General features: G+C 44.1%; 1 long non-coding RNA gene across 1 annotated transcript in view; it reads left to right on the top strand.

Annotated features, from left to right (window-relative positions):
* LOC114056994 overlaps window positions 1-13,637 on the top strand; it is a 26,972-nt gene extending 13,335 nt beyond the window's left edge. Inside the window, exon 4 of the long non-coding RNA XR_003571112.1 lies at window positions 10,778-13,637. This is a non-coding gene — a long non-coding RNA (uncharacterized LOC114056994). The remainder of the gene's footprint in view (window positions 1-10,777) is intronic.
* Window positions 13,638-19,249: the final 5,612 nt, after the last annotated feature.

Here is a 19,249-nt window from a genome sequence, read left to right as displayed (position 1 = left end):
GGATCCAGATGATTCAGTAAGTCACCAACTATTTCCTCCCGGAATACAAGGGGGCTATTTGGTTTCCTACCTCTGTCTACCAGCTCCAGAGGCCAGTTGCTTTGAGGGCCACCTGTCTTACTGGTAAAAACTGAGGCAAAGTAGGTGTTAAGTACCTCAGCCTTCTCCTCATCTCTATTAACTATGTTTCCCTCCAAGTCCATCAAAGAATGGAGGTTTTCTTTGCCCCTCCTTCTGTTATTAATGTATTTATAGAAGGACTTTTTGTTATCCCTAACAGAAGTGGCCAATTTAACTTCAAATTGAGCTTTTGCATCCCTGATTTTCTTTCTGCATGATCTAGGTGTCTTCCTGAATTCTTCGTAAGTAGCCAGCCCTTTCTTCCATAGTTGGTAAACTCTCTTTTTATCCCTGATTTCCTTCAGAATCTCCCTGTTTAACCAAGCTGGTTGTCTTCCCCACCGGCTTGCCTTTCGGCACACCGGTACTGCCTGTTCCTGTGCTCTCAAAACTTCCTGCTTGAAGCACATCCATCCCTCCTGAACCCCCTTGTTTTCAAGGGTTGTTTCCCAGGGTATGCTCTGGACTAGACTTCTGAATAGGTCCAAATCTGCTCTCCAGAAGTCCAGCATAGAGGTTTTATTGTTGGCTCGCCTTGAATCTCTGAGTATTGAAAATTCTATTATTTCGTGGTCACTATTTCCCAGGTGGCCTTCAGCCACTACGTCTCCCACCAGCCCCTCTCTGTTTGTAAACAGCAGGTCTAGTGGGGCCTTACCCCTGGTAGGTTCATTTACCAGTTGATGAAGGAAATTGTCCTCTATACACTCCAGGAACCTCTTAGACTGCCTCTTCTCTGCAGTATTGAGCTCCCAGCAGATATCTGGCAGGTTAAAGTCACCCACAAGGACAAGGGCTGACGATTTTGAGACATTTCTCTGACAAAACATGTGGAAAAAACATTTTTTCCTCGTCTGGTAATTGTTCCTACTTTTCTTGTCATCTTCCCTGAAGTATTAAAAACAGTTATCCCAAGGATATTCAAAGCTAACAGTGAGAAGGAGCAGAATGTCACTAAGGCTTTAGGTGTTCCATGCCAGGTTCTTGTGGCATTAACTAATGAATCCCCACAGCACTTCCAGAACTGCAGCTGGCACTAAGCATTTTGTCTGGACCCCATCACAAATCATGAAAATCAACAGATATTCAAAGCAACTGAACCTATGTCATGTACAGGACTAGCCAGCTGGTGACAGGGCATAGGGATGAAAGCTTATTATTAACCAGGGATCTGATTTCAGGTCTGTGTGAGAATTGTTGTGGCTTTTCTCTTTCCTGTTGCCTGAAGTGCTTCTTATTATGGATGCACATGTCAGAGCAAAACATGGACATGCACTAACGCCTCTTGCATTCCTGTCCTTTGTAAAAAAACCCAGACCTGGCAGGCTGAGCAGTCATGGTGGGCTGTGGACCAGCAAAGAATAAGGACTACAGGGCTCATACCCAGGGTTTAGTCAGTAGCACCCAGCTAGTAAGTCCAGACACAACTAATTACTGTAGGGCAAGTCCTTTATGCTCTGTTTTGCTTCCCGTTTTTAATCACTTTGTATTTTTTATTGTAATCTCTGGAGGACAGGGAAAACCAGTGTTGCTAAACAGTGTGGATAGAAGTTTAGCATGACTTCGGTTGTTGCAAAGCTGGGAGTGACTTGGTAGAACTCCCCAAGAAACAATTGCTGCAACTTAAGGCAAGACAGCACTGTTCCATATCCTCTGTAAATCCTACTCTGCCATACATCTTAGATATTTTAAGTATACCTTAGAGATGCTCAAACAGTGTATTAGCACTGTGCTTTCCTTGTATACATCAATATGTAAGGCGACTAAGCAAGTTCCTGAGTTACCATGGAGCTGAACTGCACAGATCTTGGGAGACAGTGAAAACTAATAAAACAGAATGAGAGAATAACTCCCAGGGAGCTGGATTGCCAAAGAGCAAATAACTGAACGTTGCATCAAATATACTTTTACCCCTTTCTTAGAAGATAACAGATGTGGATGAACTTTGCCAGTCAGATTCCTCTGTCAGGCACATCCGTGATGTAGAGTTTGGGTATTTTTTTTGCAGAGAAAATGCGGCCTAGGATTTCCCCTGAGGTGAATTTCTGATGCCTTTGAGTCTCTGCTGGACTCTGCTAGAAACTCTCCACTTGAACACATGCAATTTCTTCCTCCTTTCATCCTGGCAAGCGCTGCCCCCATCGCTCACCATCAGGGGCACTGCTCTTTCAAAGGAGAGGTCGAGCACCCACCCTCCCTGGCACCCACCCACCTGGCAGCTGCAGTGCCAGAGAAAGGAAAGTGTGTTCCCTCCCGAGCAGCTCAGGAAATGCAAGTAGCCTGGGCAGAGGGTGGAATTCATTTTGCTAAATGTGGATACCTCCATGTGAGCAAGAGGTCCAAGTCAGGGGAGAGAAACTTCAAGCTTCTGTTTTTTGCCTGAGATGAACAGCAGCAGAGACGCCCCCCCATCACTGTATTGATTGGCTTGCCATCAATTAGATGTCTGCTCTGCTGGAAGCATCAGCTCGGCAGGGGAGCCTGATGCAGGACACTGTCCCTCAGCAGCCCCTGGACATCCTGCTTGGCTGTGCCGAGCATTTCATCCTGGATGTTCATGTGGGCAGGGAATTGGTGATTGATTGACAGTATCCCCTCTTGCCATTATCACCTATTCTCATAAAAACAGTTCATTTGGCTCCTTAACAATCTGAATCTGAGGAGGGAAGATAAAACTTGAAGGATGGGAGTGGGGACTCGAAGATCTCTGGAGATGTGAATGTTTCATTCTCTCTTCATAAAGTAAAATGTAGAAAAGCTTTTATTTTTCTGTTTCTTTTGGGCATTTTATATATGACTGGGTGGATTAGTTTGTTTTCCAATCCAAGCAGCTTTGTTATCCAATTTAGCATAGATTCCTATGTGTATTGGGAGAAAACAGCTATACTCCAATGGGTTTTTTCAAAGTGTCTCAAAAAAACTACAACTAAATTCCACAGAAATACGGAAAATTTTTAGCGAGGCTAGAAATTACTTCATAATCTGAAGTAAATATTAGGAATGCTTGTGCCTATGAGTCATGTCTTGCAGGAGAATTAACTAGCTGATCAGATTTTAACTGCTTTTTTCCTATGAACAATAGAAGAATCTGTAATATTGAGCTGACACCAAGTTTCTGCTTAAATTAGTGTCTGTGTTGGACTCTTTGGTCATATACAACAAACAGCCAAAATTCCACAAGAAAGGTGTTGATTTATTTAACCAAAAATAATAAAGACTCTTTTGTGAGGGTATAAAAATAAAAACACACACACAAACAAAAATAAAGCCTGTTTTCTCTGGATGAAGGAACTGTTGCCTGAAGAGGGGAATAGAATGCTGCTGCTGTTCTGCTGTGACCTTCTCTCCTCCTTTCAAGGACTTTCCTGCCAAGGGACAGTAGGTGGGGATGGGAGAGATGCTTTTTGTGGCTGCTTGTTCTCACCTTCTCCAGGGACAGTACCTGCTACTTGCATTGCAGTGAGCAAGAGTGGGGCAGTCTCCTGTTGGAAAATGCAGCTACTGAACATCAGGGCTCCCCACTTCATGAGTCAAGCCACTTCACCAGGACAACGTGTCACAAGAGGCACAGGAGGCAAAGGCTGGTGAAGGGACTTGAACGCAAGTCCTGTGAGGAGAGGCTGAGGGAGTTGGGGTTGTTTAACCTGGAGAAGAGGAGGCTCAGGGGAGATCTCATCACTCTCTACAACTCCCTGAGAGGAGGTTGTAGCCAGGTGGGGGTTGGTCTCTTCTCCCAGGCAGCTACCAGTAAGACAAGAGGGCATGGTCTTACCCTCTGCCAAGGGGGGTTTAGGTTGGATATTAGGAAGAAATTCTTTACAGAGAGAGTAATCAGGCATTGGAATGGACTGCCCAGAGAGGTGGTGCATTGTCTGTCCCTGGGGGTTTTAAGATGAGACTGGATATGGCATCAGTGCCATGGTCTGGGGACCACAGTGAGGTTGGATCAATGGTTGGACTTGATGATCTCAGAGGTCTTTTCCAGCCTGGTTGATTCTATGATTCTGTGATTCTATGACTGGCCAAGGAGTCTATGAAAACCAGGATCTGTGAAAGTAGGACCTGCATATGTTTTTGGACTCTGGCAAATCTTCAGAAATCTCTTTGGGACTGAGTCCTCTTAGAATGGCAACAGAGTGCCAGGACACAGAAAACACAAACAAAGAAGAGAAACATCTGCTCCTCAGGAACCTTTTTCCCTCAGAGATATGCATGAGAAACTTGCTCCCAGGAAGGTGGATGTCTCAGAGCACCTGGCCTCTTTTGCAAGAAATTGGAAAAACGCTCAGGTAAAGGCTACTGCGCTTTGTAACTTCTCATGCACTGGCTCATCTTAAAAACCCCTGAAGGTGGTTTAGCTACCTTGTGAAGCATCTTGGGAAGCATCTAGCCCTCATTACTCTGAAAAGTAATCCTTCGAGACTCACTTAAACCAGTGAACTGGAGGATTATGTTCATTGTGGGGGGGAAGTTCTGCTTGCAGCACATTGATCTTCTGATAGCCAGCAGGACCCTGTGATGAGGAGGAGGAGGGAGGAACAGGATGCTATTTTTGAACTTCAGAAATCTTCCCCATAATCCATCATGAAAATTGGTGGATCATGAGGGATATCATTTAATTTAGCTGGAGTTCAGCTGAGTTTGTTTTTCCTGGAGAAGAATTTGTACTGCACCCAACAGGGATTTTTTAATTATTTTCAGTGAAGGAGATCATGGAGGTTCCCATTCCCTTCTCGAGAGCCGGCATTGTGCAAACAAACAGCAAAATTCACTTGCTTCGGACAATTTGCAAACTATGAACAAGTACAAAAATCAGCTAACAGATTCAGTGAACAGGCTGGGGAAGCATAAAATAACAGCCAGACAGTTATGACCAGCATGAGATTATTGTGATAAACAATCTAAATTATTATTGTACATCCCTAAGTAGCCTATTCTGGCAGCCCCATAATGTATGTAACACACTGTACCTTCTGCTGCTCCATATCCTTATAATTGGTTGCCAGTAATTTCTGTTTTCATCACAGTATTTGATGTTTGGTGCATTCTTGATTGTTTCTTCTGCTGAATGTAGCCAACAGATGAAATTTATATTTACAGCACTTGCAGTTGCCTGGGTTCTGAAGAATTTTTGAATTCCAGTTGTTGAAAAACTGTCTTAAGTTTAAAACAAGTAAGTTACAATTAAAATAATTTAATTGACCATCAAAAAGCTTAACTTCAAAAGAATTAAACCTTTCTGTAAGATATATTGTCACCTCATAGTCCATTTGCTATAATTTGAGCACTTTTATCAGCAGAGTATCTTACCAAAGGCTTCATGAACATGAGAGATGGTTAAAAATAAAAGATCAAAGCATGCAAACAAATCCTGTTAACAAACTCTAGCAAAAGGGAATTGTTTTTTTATTAAATATGAAGGCAACTCAAGCAAATATTTTGAAACACTGAAGTTGGATCACACTGTAGATTTTGGCAGGGTGAGGTATAAGTGTTGTGAAGATGTCTTTGTCCTGTTGCCACTGGTCTGACCAGAAGCCATGTGTGGGGCACATCATTACACCTCTTCTCTCTTCTCTCCCACCAGCCTTTTACTTTCTCTATGCTTCCAGATACCCTCTCAAATCTGCAGCTGAATTTAACAGAGTAAAGGAGCAGCAAGCTTGAAAATATTGCATTAAAACCCTCAGCTCAGCATCAATACATGGAGGTGCCTGCTGAAAAGAGGGAGAACTTGATCAACTCCATCTCCTGTGATAGAGTACCATTCACCTGGGTCATTCAGCAAGGTTTCTCATGCCTTCCAGAAGTCGTTCAAGAAACAGAAGTTGCACTATGGGTTTTTGTAAATCCTTTTGCCACTAACGGTACCACTGTTAAACAAATCTTTTGAGGTAGCATGTGAAGGTTGGGACTAATTTGCCTTTGCCTGTGGTTAAGTAATACAAACTGCTTCCCTGGACTCAGAATAATAGACTGAAATATTCCCATTTCCTGCAGATGAGTGAAAATAAACAGATCCAATCTCAGCTGAAAGAATGTAAGTAGAACAGGCCTTCATTTGTAGGGGAAAATAAACTCTGCTGATCCCGTAGGTCTGGGACTATAAACAGCATCCTTTTTCTCCCAGGGCAATGAATAATGTGAGTGCATGGTTTGAACATCCTCAAAATAAACAGCTAATCACCCTTTCTGGCCTAATTAGGTTATGTTCTGGCCCCTGGCTCTAGGTCTCATGCAGAGCAGCACTGAGGGAAGCCCTGCTCTCCTCCCGAGAAAGAGAGCCTGTCCAACTCTGTTGGTTAGTTAACATTTGCTCCTCGAGGATATCCAGCTTGAGGATCTTCCTTGCAAGCTTGCAGATCCAAGGGCAAGAATATTCTCATGGCTTTCCACGGAGAACAAATGTAACCCTTTCTTCCTCTCTTTGCTCATCCCACAGATGCAATGGGAGGACAAGCAAATCAGGTTTTTTCATTGTTTTTCCTGGATGTGGATTATCTGCCTCTTTGTTGTGTATCAGCAAACTGTAACTTGCTAGATTTGTCATATGGACGTTTATTCACTCTTTCCAGAAAGGTGATTTATCAGCAGTTGGTGTCCACTGCAAATGGTAACTAATCAATCCATAAGGATTGTACAGGACCCCTATTATTGCTGTGGCATTGCAGACAAGGCACTGGAGCACAGATGTGTTGTAAAATTTGCCCAAGCTGACACTGTGCAAGGAAAGAGCTGGGAGTGCAGCAGGTGCTGATTGAAGCTCACAGGCTGGACCCTGCACTGCTGAGTCCTTGGCAGGGCTGCTGTGAGTGCTGGTGCACTTCAGCTGCTGCCCTGTGATTAGGAGCAAAGAGAATTAATGCAGGAAGAGATCTGTGGCAAAGGCCAAGTGGACTTTTAAGCTCTGGTTTATCAAGGCTTTCTGGGCTGCAGCATAGGGCCTGTAAGAGGAGAAATAGCTGACCAGATTCAGAGCATTACCATATCTGCACTTTTCTAGATTTCTCTTTAGGTGTGCTTAGATCTTGGAATATGTTCCCATTTTTCACTGCTCTTTTAAAATAATTGTTCTTCTGTAACAAAACCACCTTTAATCCTCCTTTCAAAGCTTCCTTTCATGTTAAGAACAGCTAAAGGTGCTAAGAGGACTGTTTAAACCATAATTCCTAGAGGTGCTAATTTTCTCTCCTCTCCTTTCTGATCGAGGCTTGCAGTGGGGCCAGGGCAGGACTCCTGAGGATCCCAGCAGGGCTGAACTTTTCCAAGACAATGTCTATAGGTGGATACCACCCTGGTCACGGCCAGATCCGTTTCTTCTTATCCTTGCTTCTAATCCACTGGCTGCGGGAAGCAGCATCATGTGTCAGTTCTGAAGTCACAGACCCTTTTTTAGTGCCCTTTCTCCAGATTGAGGAGTGCTTGGCACAGACCCTAGATCTGAAACTCAGATCTCTGAGCATCTCAGGTCTATCTCCCCTCACAGCTTTCTTGCCTGTGACTGCCTTTTAGGAATAACAAGCCAAGGAAGATAAGAACAGCTGAGCAAAGACGTTCCTGAGCCACAGGCATTAAATTCTCTAGGACGTCCTTAGAAATAAGTGCCTGGTCCCACTTCTCTGTAAGCAGTGTATTTGTTATCTGGGGGGGGCCAGGTGAGACACTGCTGCTGCCCTTGGCAGCCAAACCATTCCTACCCCCTCCCCAAATACATTTCCTCACATTCACCAAGGAATTGCATCACCATCCCCAGCTGGGACTTGCTGCAGAACAATTTCTAGGTCTGGGGCAGCGGTGGAAAGGGAGACAGAGCCGTGATTACCCCATGGTGAGGGTTCCTTGGGGGAGAGGGCAGGGCAGGAGAGACAAGGGTGCAACAGCACAAAGAGAGTTCAGTGTTTAATAGACACATTTCACATTGTCACAGCATCTTTGCAAGAGCTTGGCTCCCAGTTTTGGTATCTGAACAAGTGACAGACTTCATGGAGGGGCTGTGACAGGGAGGCCTCTCCCCTTGAGCCGTGCTCTCAGGAATCTTGATGACGGATGCAAACCACTTAGACCCAAATTAAGAAAAGTATATTTAGGCACCTAGAGAAGTAAAGAGGCACTTAATAGGATTTTCAGAAGTGTATAAGCAGATTAGGCATCCAGCTTCTATTGAAATCAATGCTGATGGAGCATTTAAAAAAAAAAAATATCTTGAGGTATCTCAGCACTGTTACAGCCTGGGTGCATTTGCAGGGGGTGAGTGGGCTCAGAACCATGTTTTGTTCAAGATAAGCCTTACAAATAACAGAGCTCCCTGGTTGTACCAAGTCTCCAAAACCATGGGAGCAAGTCCTTAAGGTCCCACAAAAGCTGAATTATGTGGGCCTGTGAGGATAAAAGAGCAAGCCCGGGAGAGAGAGGTAATGATCCCTGTGTGCCTGCCAGAGAAGGAGCACAACTTCCATAGAGACAGAGAAAGAAAGTAACACAAAAACAAGGAGACAGAGCAATCACTGGATCTTGGCTCAAGAAAAGGCCTTGCTCCAGGTTTTTTTGGTTACAGAGATGGCCAGGAGGGACTAGGTGAAACAAATGCTGTCTGTTTGATTTTGTCGGGGAAGCAGCACTTTTGCAGTCCTTGTAAATAAATGCATTTGACCCAAAGAATCATCATCTTCTGTGGCCAGTTTCTCCCTTGGGTAGAAAGTACTTGTCAGGACCTGGATTTTGCCTCGCTCTGTGATTTACACGTGGAGTATAATTTCTGCAAAGTCAGTTCCCTGCTTTCTCTGAAACCCAGCTCCCAGTCTGTAGAGCTGAAATCAGTCCTTTTTTGCTTTACTGAGCAGGAGTGATGATACATACATTAAGGACTGTGAGGCACTGTGGTAACTGGGGCCAATTAGCTGCTACCCGAGGGCAGTAGCTCCCAGATGTGGGATATCAGACAACTGCAAACCTACAGAACTGCTAGCAGATCACTCATTATTCTCCTCCAGAGACTTTTAATTGGGGAATTAACACATGGTATTTTTAGTGAGTGTCCTCAGAACATTTATCCTCTTCTGTGGCATGCCAGTCCCTCAGGGAACACTATTTGGGAAGCAACCATTGCTCGAGGTGACAGGGAGGAGTTATCTCCTCTGAAATCCCTGTTGGCATGAGTGGCTGATACAGACAGCAGGCAATGGATATACTTGCCATAACTGCATTCCCAAACATGTGAATAACATTAAATAAATGAAGAAATCCCAGGTACCACATAGGCTGCTGACTCCAGCCTTGTGCTGGGGGTTTCTGAACTGAACGTGGCTAAAAACCTCTGCTACAAAAAAGCCCAAAGGAAATGACATGCTGGAGAATTCAGGATGGTTATTAATGTGAAATCTGCTAGAAGAGTCAGGTGAGAGGGAGGTGATTTGTGGGCCAGGAGACAACATTCAGCTGGGAAAGTCCTAGTTGTAGCCAAGAAACCTAAAGATAGGGAAGAAGACTTCTCTGTGTTACACCTTACTCGATCAACACCATTAAATACTGGTAGGGCCAAGTTTCTAGATACTGCTCAGAGAAAGGAATTTCTCTGGGCTTCTGTCCTTTTGGTTTCCAACACTTTTCCTGTAAAAGTTAGACCCTTCTGACCTGACTACACTGATGGAATATCTGAGGCACTGCAGTTCCTTACCTATGTGGAAAGAAAGCAGGAAGAAACCTTGATAGGCAATGCATGCCTATATTTACTTATTATATTTTCTCTGGGTTTTAAGTGCTGAATTATTGGTGTTATGCTAATAAAATCCATTTAAGCTCAAGGAACAGTCTCTCATTTAAAGAGAAGTGATTTTGGCAATTTGCCAGCAGGCTAGCAGGATATTAATCAGACAGTACCTAGGGACCAACACCACTATATTGCTTTTAATCTTTTGACCGATAAGGAAAACAGGAAGAAATCCATTTCCCTCCTTTCTTTGCTCAATGGGATAACCAGCTGGTACAGACTAGCTGCAGCTCAGCTCAATTTGGGAGTAAATATTTGGTTTTTAGCTGGGTAAATGAGAGAGCAGTGCTGCTTTCCCCCCCAGCTGTCATGCAGGCGGGTGCCATTCATGGTCACAGCGGGGCCCTGCAGGGCTTTGGATCCCTGAGTCATGTGTTAATAACAGAATGTCACCTTGCATGGGAGAAGTGTATGGCTTTGCTCAGATGTGCCTAGAAAGGGAAAGTTTGTTTGGCTGTGCCAGACAGTCATTTGAGGTGATGACCCCAGATGGTGTTTGGGACCAGAATTTCAGCCTGTACAGTGACTGTGACAGAGCTGCCCCAGGGAGGAGAGCAGGAGGCTTCTAAAGCAGTGACTCCACTGAGCACAGAGCAGAGACCACACTGTGGCTGGGGATAGTGGTTTGTTTGTCCCCAGCTGCAAACACATGGAGAAGAGCAAGAAATGTGTTACATTTCCATGTTCTTGAAGGACTACCCTTTGTAGCCAGTGGAGATGCCTTCCTTGAACCTGTGGGCAGTCCTGCTCTGTGTATGTGTCCTGTAGAAACCTTTGGGGTCTCTTTGGTGGAGTTTAGACCTGGTCTTGCCTTGTTTCTGTGTGCTCAGATGAGGAACAAAAATGAATTACACAGATCTTTAAGGCAAATTCTGTATTTTTTTAACACAGGCCTTTCTGACCAGCAGCAAAAGACTGAAGAGTGAAAGCACTTTAATATTGTAGAGCACCTACATGGAGACAAGTGGATCAGTTCTCCTGCATGAGTGTCCTTTTCTTAGACTCCTGGGGGAAGGAAGAGTCCATCCCACAGATGCTCCTGGTGGGACATTTGTTTCTCCCAGGGGCATAGCCCATCAAATCAGCACTGCCAGCTTGCTGCAGAAGGTGGGGCCAGCAGTCTGGAGCAAACTTGTCCTGCAGCAGCCCTGAAAAAGGAGCAAGCCATCTAAAAAGAAAAGACATCATTAAATTTCCTTTCCACGTGGTGAATGAAGAAGCTTTTACCTGGGGAAGAAAGGAAAAGTGTTCTTTTTGTTAACTTCATCCAGAGAGAAAGAAAATCTTTGAGGTATTTTCTGGCACGTGGCTCCTGTTAAGTTTCAGCCAGCTGAGCTGTTCCCAAAAGCACTGGAATGTAATTTCAGCAATAATCAATCAGCAGAAATGGAGGCAGTGAGGGTGTGAGGGTGTTCTGTTTCACAGAAGTCCTGGGTAAAAACCCATTCACTGTGTCTAAGAACATAGATTTAACAAACATGAATCTGGAGTGCTGAATTCCTGGAACCTCTCTTTACCCTGAATGATGGAAAATTGGAGCCATTGCTGGATGGGGGATGGTGCTTTTCAACTCCAATTTCAGTCAATTGACTCAAATTCATTTGTAAACCTTTGGCACTCCTGCTGAAAAAAATTTAATTTCCCACCTTTTTTTTTTTTTTAATTTATTGCTCAGAATGTGTAAGTACTAAATTAGACATAGAGCTTTTGGTGTAAGCCAGCATAATCCTTTTACCACTGAATCATTCTGTTATATAGTATTTTGACCGCTCTGTGTGTGTGTGAAATTGCTGTCTAAAATGTATTGCTTAAAATTGGTATTTGCCTGTTTTGGACAAATCTGTTAGAAAATTCTAAAAGGAAATCATGCAGAATAAAGAAACCTACTCTTTAGTCTCTTGGGTGGGAAACTCTTGAGTTCTGCACAGTTTCAAAGTGCTTTTGAAAGAGCTGAAATGGTTCAGTGTCACACTAAAATGGTGAGATTTTTTTGTAGGCTAGTTAAATTATTTTCACGGGACAAAGAAATCCCTTACACAGTTCTGTATTTGCAAAGGAAGGAGTAGTGTGCTTGCACTGTACTGGGATCATGGAAGCACGCTGCCTTGAGCAAGCTGAGCTTGGTCCACGCCAGCACAAAGTAATGACTGATGTTTTGATGAGAATTCAGTGACATGGAACAAGGGTTGATATTCTGCCATGGTCTAAAGAGTAGATCCCAGCAGTGAAGACAAAAAAAAAACCCCAAATGTCAAAAAAAACCAAGAAAAAAAGATAAAAATTCAGCATTTTTGGAAGTGTTCTGCTTTTCCCGAACTCTCACTGAGATTACAAGAAGGAACTTAAGGGCAGAGGTTGGTGTTTATGGAGCTGGAGGTATCTTCTCTCTGCAAAGTGAAGAGGAGCTCTAAAATCTGCTGAGAAGATTCCCTTTGCCTTTCAGTCTTCAGACCAATCCATATATGAAGGAATTACTTTATTCCTACCTCTGGTAGGAAGTCCACTGAGAAGCCTGTGAGAGAGCTTGAAGTCATTCTGTTAGTACTTGTGTGTATTCAGCTCTGGAAAGAGAAGTTCTATGTTGTCTCCTAAGAACAAAAGCCCTTAAGAGATGTGGCACTCCACATGACGTGATTTGCCTATACTGTAATTTTCTTCTTCTGAACGAGGCCAGGGAAGAGCTTCCTGTTACATTTCAGGGAAGTTAGGTGATGTACAGAGTGAAAATGTCAAATAATGGTGTTCAAGTGTATAGCAACCAAGTCAACATTAATAAAAGTTCACTGTCTTTCTAAAATGATCCTATACATTAGCGTCAAATGCTCTAGGACTTATAATGAAAGAAGACAGCATGTATTCAAGGCAATGAAATGAAGCTAATTAAAATGTCAGATAACACAAGTTTAGATTGTTTGAAATAGACCTTTTTGTAATATAGTGAGATCTTCATCAGAAGGCCACAAACTTAACTTTTTAATAAAAAAATAATCTTAATAATTTTTTGCATCAAGTCTGACCTCTGCTGCCTACAAATTTGGATTGATGTATCAAAGTACATATTGTCTTTAATGTTCCTGTCAAACCTGAGCTGTGATGCGTGGATTTATTCCCTACTTGGAGAGATGCTTCTGTGAAACTTGGCTAATAAAAACGTGACACAGCCGGTGACTGATGCCTGTTCTCTCAGGGCGTGTGAGCGTGGGACAAACACTGCACACACATCCTCTACTTGACACTGAAAAATGAGACACATCTAGTAAAAAACATAATATATGCTCTAACGGTCTTGCAGTGACCTTCTCGTTGTCTTTCTCCCTCCTCACATACCTTTCTCACTTCTCAACTCTTTCCCTTCCTTCCCTTGCAGGCTCTCAGCCTGCAATTTATCTTGCAGCGAGGTCTCTGCTGCCTCTGAACGTGTCATACGCTTGCGCACAGGCCCTGGCAGGGTCTGGCCTTCCTCTGTGGGAGATCTCAGGCTGCTCTTTGCCAACTTGGACTGTGAGCGGACAAAGGAAAAAGCTTTTCCTCGTAAAATAAAGATATACTTAAAAAAAAAAAAAAAAAAGAAACAAACCTCGGCAACGAATCCAAAATCCCAGCTCTAGCAACCTGGTAATTTGTCAGTGCCAGGCGTCAGCCCACTATTAGTCTTTTTCTGGATAGAGATGACAGAACTCTGTTGACAAGCTGTAGGACTTATTTCAGGAGCTGGCACCTGGCTCCCTGGCACGTCCCCCTGACGGCTGTGTCACGCTCCTTGGAGCTGCCTTTGGCTCTGCAGAAGTTGCTGCCTGGCGCTCCCAGCCTGCCTGGTTGGGAACTTGCTGTTTATTTCCATAATTACACGTCCATGCACCACTGTCCCCGGGCCTGTCTAACACTGAGCAGAGCTTGTCGTGCCGGTAGAATCGGTGCCCCAGCTCTCACATACCCTTTCACGAGGGGGAGGCTTCTCACCTTTCCCCAGAGGGGCTTTGGCCTCTCTCTTAGCCTCCCTCTCCTCCTGCATCCCTCCACTGTGATTCCTCTGAGCTGTTTACTCTCGGCCTTGCTCTGTGTCACAGGATGCCTCCCCAGGCTGTGAGTCTGCTCTGTCCCTTCCCACAGAAGGCCACGGCATCTGATCTGGAGCTTTCCTGCTCCTGCTGCAAGAAAATATTTAGCATTTTAATATATTTTCACATTTTTAGAAGTAATTTATGTATGAACATACACAGTGCTTAGTAATCATTTCTCGGATGAATGTGGAATTTTTCTAAAATTAAACTATCATTCTTTTCTCTTCACACTTGGCTGTCATATCTTTCTTAATGCAAATCAGTCATTGACTAGAGACACCTACTGTAAGAAGCTATTTTAGCTGTCTGATCAGTTATAAATTGATTTTAAAAGTGAAGACCGTTTTGGGGAGATAAGCTGGGATTGGTAGGGAATGGAAAAAATAATTCAAAGGGGAAGTTTTTATTTGAATGCAAGTGACTATTTACGTCTATCTCAGAGCAAAGACTGTAATCCAAGGGTCCTATCTCTCTTTCCTGCTGCTTTAAATCTTAGACCACAAATCCCTCCCCCTCCCTGGCCCTGTGCAATGTAGAGCCCTTGAGGACCAGGGACTTGTACCCTAAGGAAAACATATTTCCCCTTTCAGTCTCCATTTGATACCAGGCCAAAGGAAAAGGGAACATTATCTCTGAAGGAGCCAGGCTACTCTTCTGCTCTGAAGCAAGTCCCTTAGCGCAGGAATGAAAAGGAATCCATTATGGTTAGTTTCAGAGAAACCTCTCTTCACTGCAGCATTTCCCCCTGCTATGCTTCAAGTGCTCTTCAGAGGGAATATTCCCATTTTCCAGGCAAAGAAAATGGCTTTGCTAACACAGCAGTGGTCTGCACAAAGCAAGAGCAAAGCAGAGAAGGTTCACTGAATGCAACTTGGGAAGTTGGAAAAAATGAGAACTGTTTTCTGGTTTTATTTTTTTCTGCTCTTTATTCTTCAGGGTCAGCTCTGATGTTGTCTGCTGGGGCTTGAACAAGGAGCTTAATTTTTAAGGCATGTCTGACTTTTCTCTTCGGAATTTTTTTCTGTTGCTTGCACTGCTGGTTCTTTGTATATAATTAAAAGTATGTAAACAGTGGCTGAGTTTTTAACTTAATTCAGTTTGAGTGAACATGCTTACTAACTTCAAGGTTTGCATGTTATGCCTATAGGAACAATAGTTATCCTGGCATAAATATTGGGCAAGAGCAAATTTTGAAGCCACATAGATGAATAAACATAGAAAGCAACTACCTGCAAGTACTTCTGTGCTTTCCTGATTTGTTAAACCTTTTCTTTTTCCCTAGCAAATTACAGCTATGCAACACTGTTCAGATTTTGATTATTTATAAACAATCCACCTTGTCAAAGCTTCTGAATACTGTTAGTCAAATCCATTTGAATAAACAAATACATGTAACAGTTGCAGCATGTTTATAGATATTCAGAGAGCAGAAAAGGAACCTAATAAATCAAATCAATTACAAATCGCCTGTTTCTTGCACAGCTCTGTCGTCCCCTGAACACTTGTAACTGGGAGCTCAAAGCTGAACATTCTTACTTTGTGAAGTTTAAAGGGGCATGTTTTTTCAGTGCCCAGACTTGCGGTTTCTCAGATGTGTACAGGATTTTCTAACACGCTCCATTTAATACAGAATTCAGGGCAGTTGTTATAATCCTCCTTGAGTTAGAAACAGAGTCCTGGATCAGATTGCAGTTCTGGAGTGAGGCCAGCTGCTGAAGAAAGTGATTTCTTCCGCCCCTCACCTTTCATGTATTAAAAGATACCCCTCGCTTGGCTCCCGAGGAAGCTCCCTGGGAACCCAGCACTGCAGCTGCAGCAGAGGGAAGGTGTGATGCCTTTGGCAAGGCTGTGTGGCACAGCCCGGAGCCACCCTGTCCTACCACCCCAAAAAGGGAAAGCACCTCCCCGTTCTTTCTGACAGATCTTCTCATCAGCTGAGCTCAAAGCCTTATGCCATCTGTTTGCATCTTTGTTGCAACCTGTGAGAGCCTGTTTCATTTGGAATTCGGCTGCAGTGCCTCAGCTACAAGTGAATGCAAATACACGACTTCAGTGTAGTGGCGTAGGAGCAGTTGCAGCCTAAGGGCCCATCTCCCACTGTCCTGCTTTGTAGCAACAACCAGTGGGATGAGGAGGTTGGCCCTGCTGGTTTCCACTGCATCAGGAGACTGATGTGCTACTTACAGCCAGAGATGGAAGGACGACCTTGATCTGTAGCTGTGCACTGTCCTGAGAGGCAGGAGCCAAAGCAGCGCTACAGCCCACACCCTTGGGGCACAGCATGGTCAGCTGTGCCACTTACAGACTTCCCATAACACCGCTGTCAGGCAGGTTGAGACTGTCTCGTGGGTACTCTGTGGGCACAGGGAGTCTCTAGATGCAGTACTGCAAAGCACTTGAGCTCTTTCGTGTGTCTTCCAAGACAGGACTGCTCTTGTGTGGCCACCTCTGCTTCAGGATCTTGCTACTTCTGTCTTGGGAGAATGTGACATACGCTATGAACGTGCTCCTTGTGACCTGGGACCGTGAAAACCTCATGCATGGAGGCCTGCCAAGGCACCTGCCTGCAGCCTCCTCTGCCTGGCTCGGCTGAGTGGTTCGAGCTGATGGTTTGGAACGGGTGGATGTGAGTCCTCAGGTCACACATGGCACTGTTCCACGCTGAGCCCGACCTCTGCCTCTCTGCCATTGGTTTATTCTTGGCTGGTAATTTGGAGACCAGGAAATCTGTGTGACTGCAGTGATGGGTCTGCAACTCCAGTTCTGTTGCTGCAGCCAGGCCCTCACATAGACATGCACACACACACACACACACATATACACATATATGCATACGTATTGTATACTCTGGTCTCCCCAGAAGCTTGTGCAGACCTATGGCCATGCCAGTATCTGACTACCCTGGTCTCCCTCTGGTATCCAGCCCCTGACCTATGGTCTCCCTGACTGTCTCCCAGACCCCTTATCCTACATGCATTCTTGCAGGACCGCTCTTCCCTAGGGAAGACAGACACAGACAAACACACACAGATTTCTCCAGTTACTGGCACCCAAACTCATGGCCCCTCTGATCCACTGCTCAAATCCAGCTGATGCATGCACCCCCCATACACACACAGCCATGCACACAGAACAAGGTCCCTCACCCAGAAAAGAAGTTAAAAATGCAGTTTAACAAGGAGACTGTGGTGATCAGGGCATGACCAAACATGCACATTGACCAACAGCCTGCTTACATGCACTTATCTCTGTATTTTCCACAAGTGTTCCTTTGCAATTAACCTTCATCCTCCCATTCTCGCCTTTGGTCTTTACCCTTAGTATCCCATAAGTATCACACGTTCCCACTAACCCCTTAAAGACACCCTGCAGTAAGTTTTATGCCACTTCCCAAATGCCCATCCCATAATGAGTCCTAAACACCTGCAGGCAGTTACCCTGCTCAGTCTGCAAGGCTGTCTGATGAGAGCAACTCCTGCAGACTCCTCCAACACTGGAGTTGGAGGATATTCCCAGGGACTGGGAATATCCAGGACTAGCTGCTATAGGGCTTCATCTGCTTGGTACTGTCTTCTGCCCATCTCCAGGCCTTTGTGTTTATGGTGATTGTCCCTTCATCACATAAACTAACAGTTCTCACCACTGTAAACATTGATGGCTCTCAGAAGAGTAATCTCTGAGTTTATACTATTAAGTGTCAGCAGATCCACAGTTTGATCTTCAGAAATTGCGTGACTCCTGTATCTTCTGTGCTCTTGTAATAGACTGCTTCAGTCAATACAGTTTTAATAGTCACATCTGGAAGAAATAATTTCCTAAAGCACATTTACTGCTATTTTTCAGGAAGTCACGTTATGAGGATAATGAAGAATGTGAGCTGCATTTAAATACGAAGCAGGCTGGGACATCATGTGTCTCATTCAGTAACTCAGGAGAGGAAGACAATCCCTTTCTCCTGGTAGACAACCTACCATGGATTTCTCAGTAACATGTTGTGCTGCTGCTTCCTTCTGTGTGCAGGACACTGCGTGTGAGAATGCTGAGAGCCTTCAGAAGGTGGTTGGGAGGGATACCTGATACTGTGCTGCCATCTGTAAAACTATATCCAGAAAATCTAAGACTATATGCAAAAACCCTGTATTTTATTGCTGTGAGATGTAAACAGGGGACACTCGATGTCAGGGGCAGCCTGCAGGGCTAGGGATGGGATGGATCCTCTCAGGTTGCAGATGAGCAGAGCGCAGCAGAGCCCAGCAGGGGTGTAGTGCATGCAGAGGAGCACCTGGTAAAGACATTAATTTGTTGTCAAATTAAAAGCGATCCAGCAGTAAGTCACTGTTGTGCAAACCACCTGCCCTCTGCCATCTCTGCTGCAATAGGCAGGGATGTGAGGTACCAACAGCTCTGGAAATATTGAAGCTGCCAACATAAATGTTTTTGATTAAACTCCGTGCAAAGGCCGTTTGCATAAACACACAGGGTACACAGAGACATACCCAGGATGGTGACTTCAAAACCATTTGCAATCTTCTATTTACTCTCAGAGACATGTTTGTGAGGAATATGTGTAGAATTTGGCACCATGGCTTGAGGCTTTATCCAGCAGCTGCTGGAGGGATGGCACAATACCTGCGTTGCCAGGCTTGACACAGTTAGAGATGAAGCATTTCTTTAGATTAGCATGGAATTAATTCCTTTCTTGGCTACAAAATTGTCATATTTGATGTTGCCCGCTTGGAATTGCTTGAATGGATCAACAATGTTTTTGATAATATCTGCCAAGAGCATTGACTGAGTCTTTTACAATTACTCATTTTTATACATCATGCATCAGTTTAGAGTATAAGGCAGATAAGGAAAAGGTGTTGAAAATGGAAACCTAATAGTGTTTTGTATTTCTTACATTCGTGTAATAGACTTTATGTTGGAATGAATGTAGTTGTCCAGAGAAGCAGACCAGATATGATTCTAAAATTCATTCAAAACTTTGATTAACTGGACTTTTTTGTATAACAAACTGCTTTGCAAGACTGATTAGCCAGTCAGCTGCCAAAGCCATTTTAAAAATGCCTGATGCTTACCAAAAGCAAGAGGCTAGTGAGGAATACCGTGGTGCATCCAGTACAAGCACATAGTCCACGGCTGTGGATACTGGTTGCAAGACTCAGTGGTGGAGAAAAATTGAATAAGTCACTCCTCCTCCAATTCTTGTTCAAAGACGGAGAAAAATGTATTTGGAAAACAAATCATATAACTGTCTAGAGTACAGGTACACATCTCTACTTCAAGCTAACCAGCAACC

The sequence above is a fragment of the Empidonax traillii genome, unplaced genomic scaffold, assembly GCF_003031625.1.
Source record: "Empidonax traillii isolate 1590-97213 ecotype Southwest subspecies unplaced genomic scaffold, ASM303162v1 scaffold1:size7828297, whole genome shotgun sequence".
Classification (NCBI taxonomy): domain Eukaryota; kingdom Metazoa; phylum Chordata; class Aves; order Passeriformes; family Tyrannidae; genus Empidonax; species Empidonax traillii.
The sequence above is the reverse complement of the archived record's forward strand: the minus strand, read 5'-3'. Positions and strand labels throughout refer to the sequence as shown.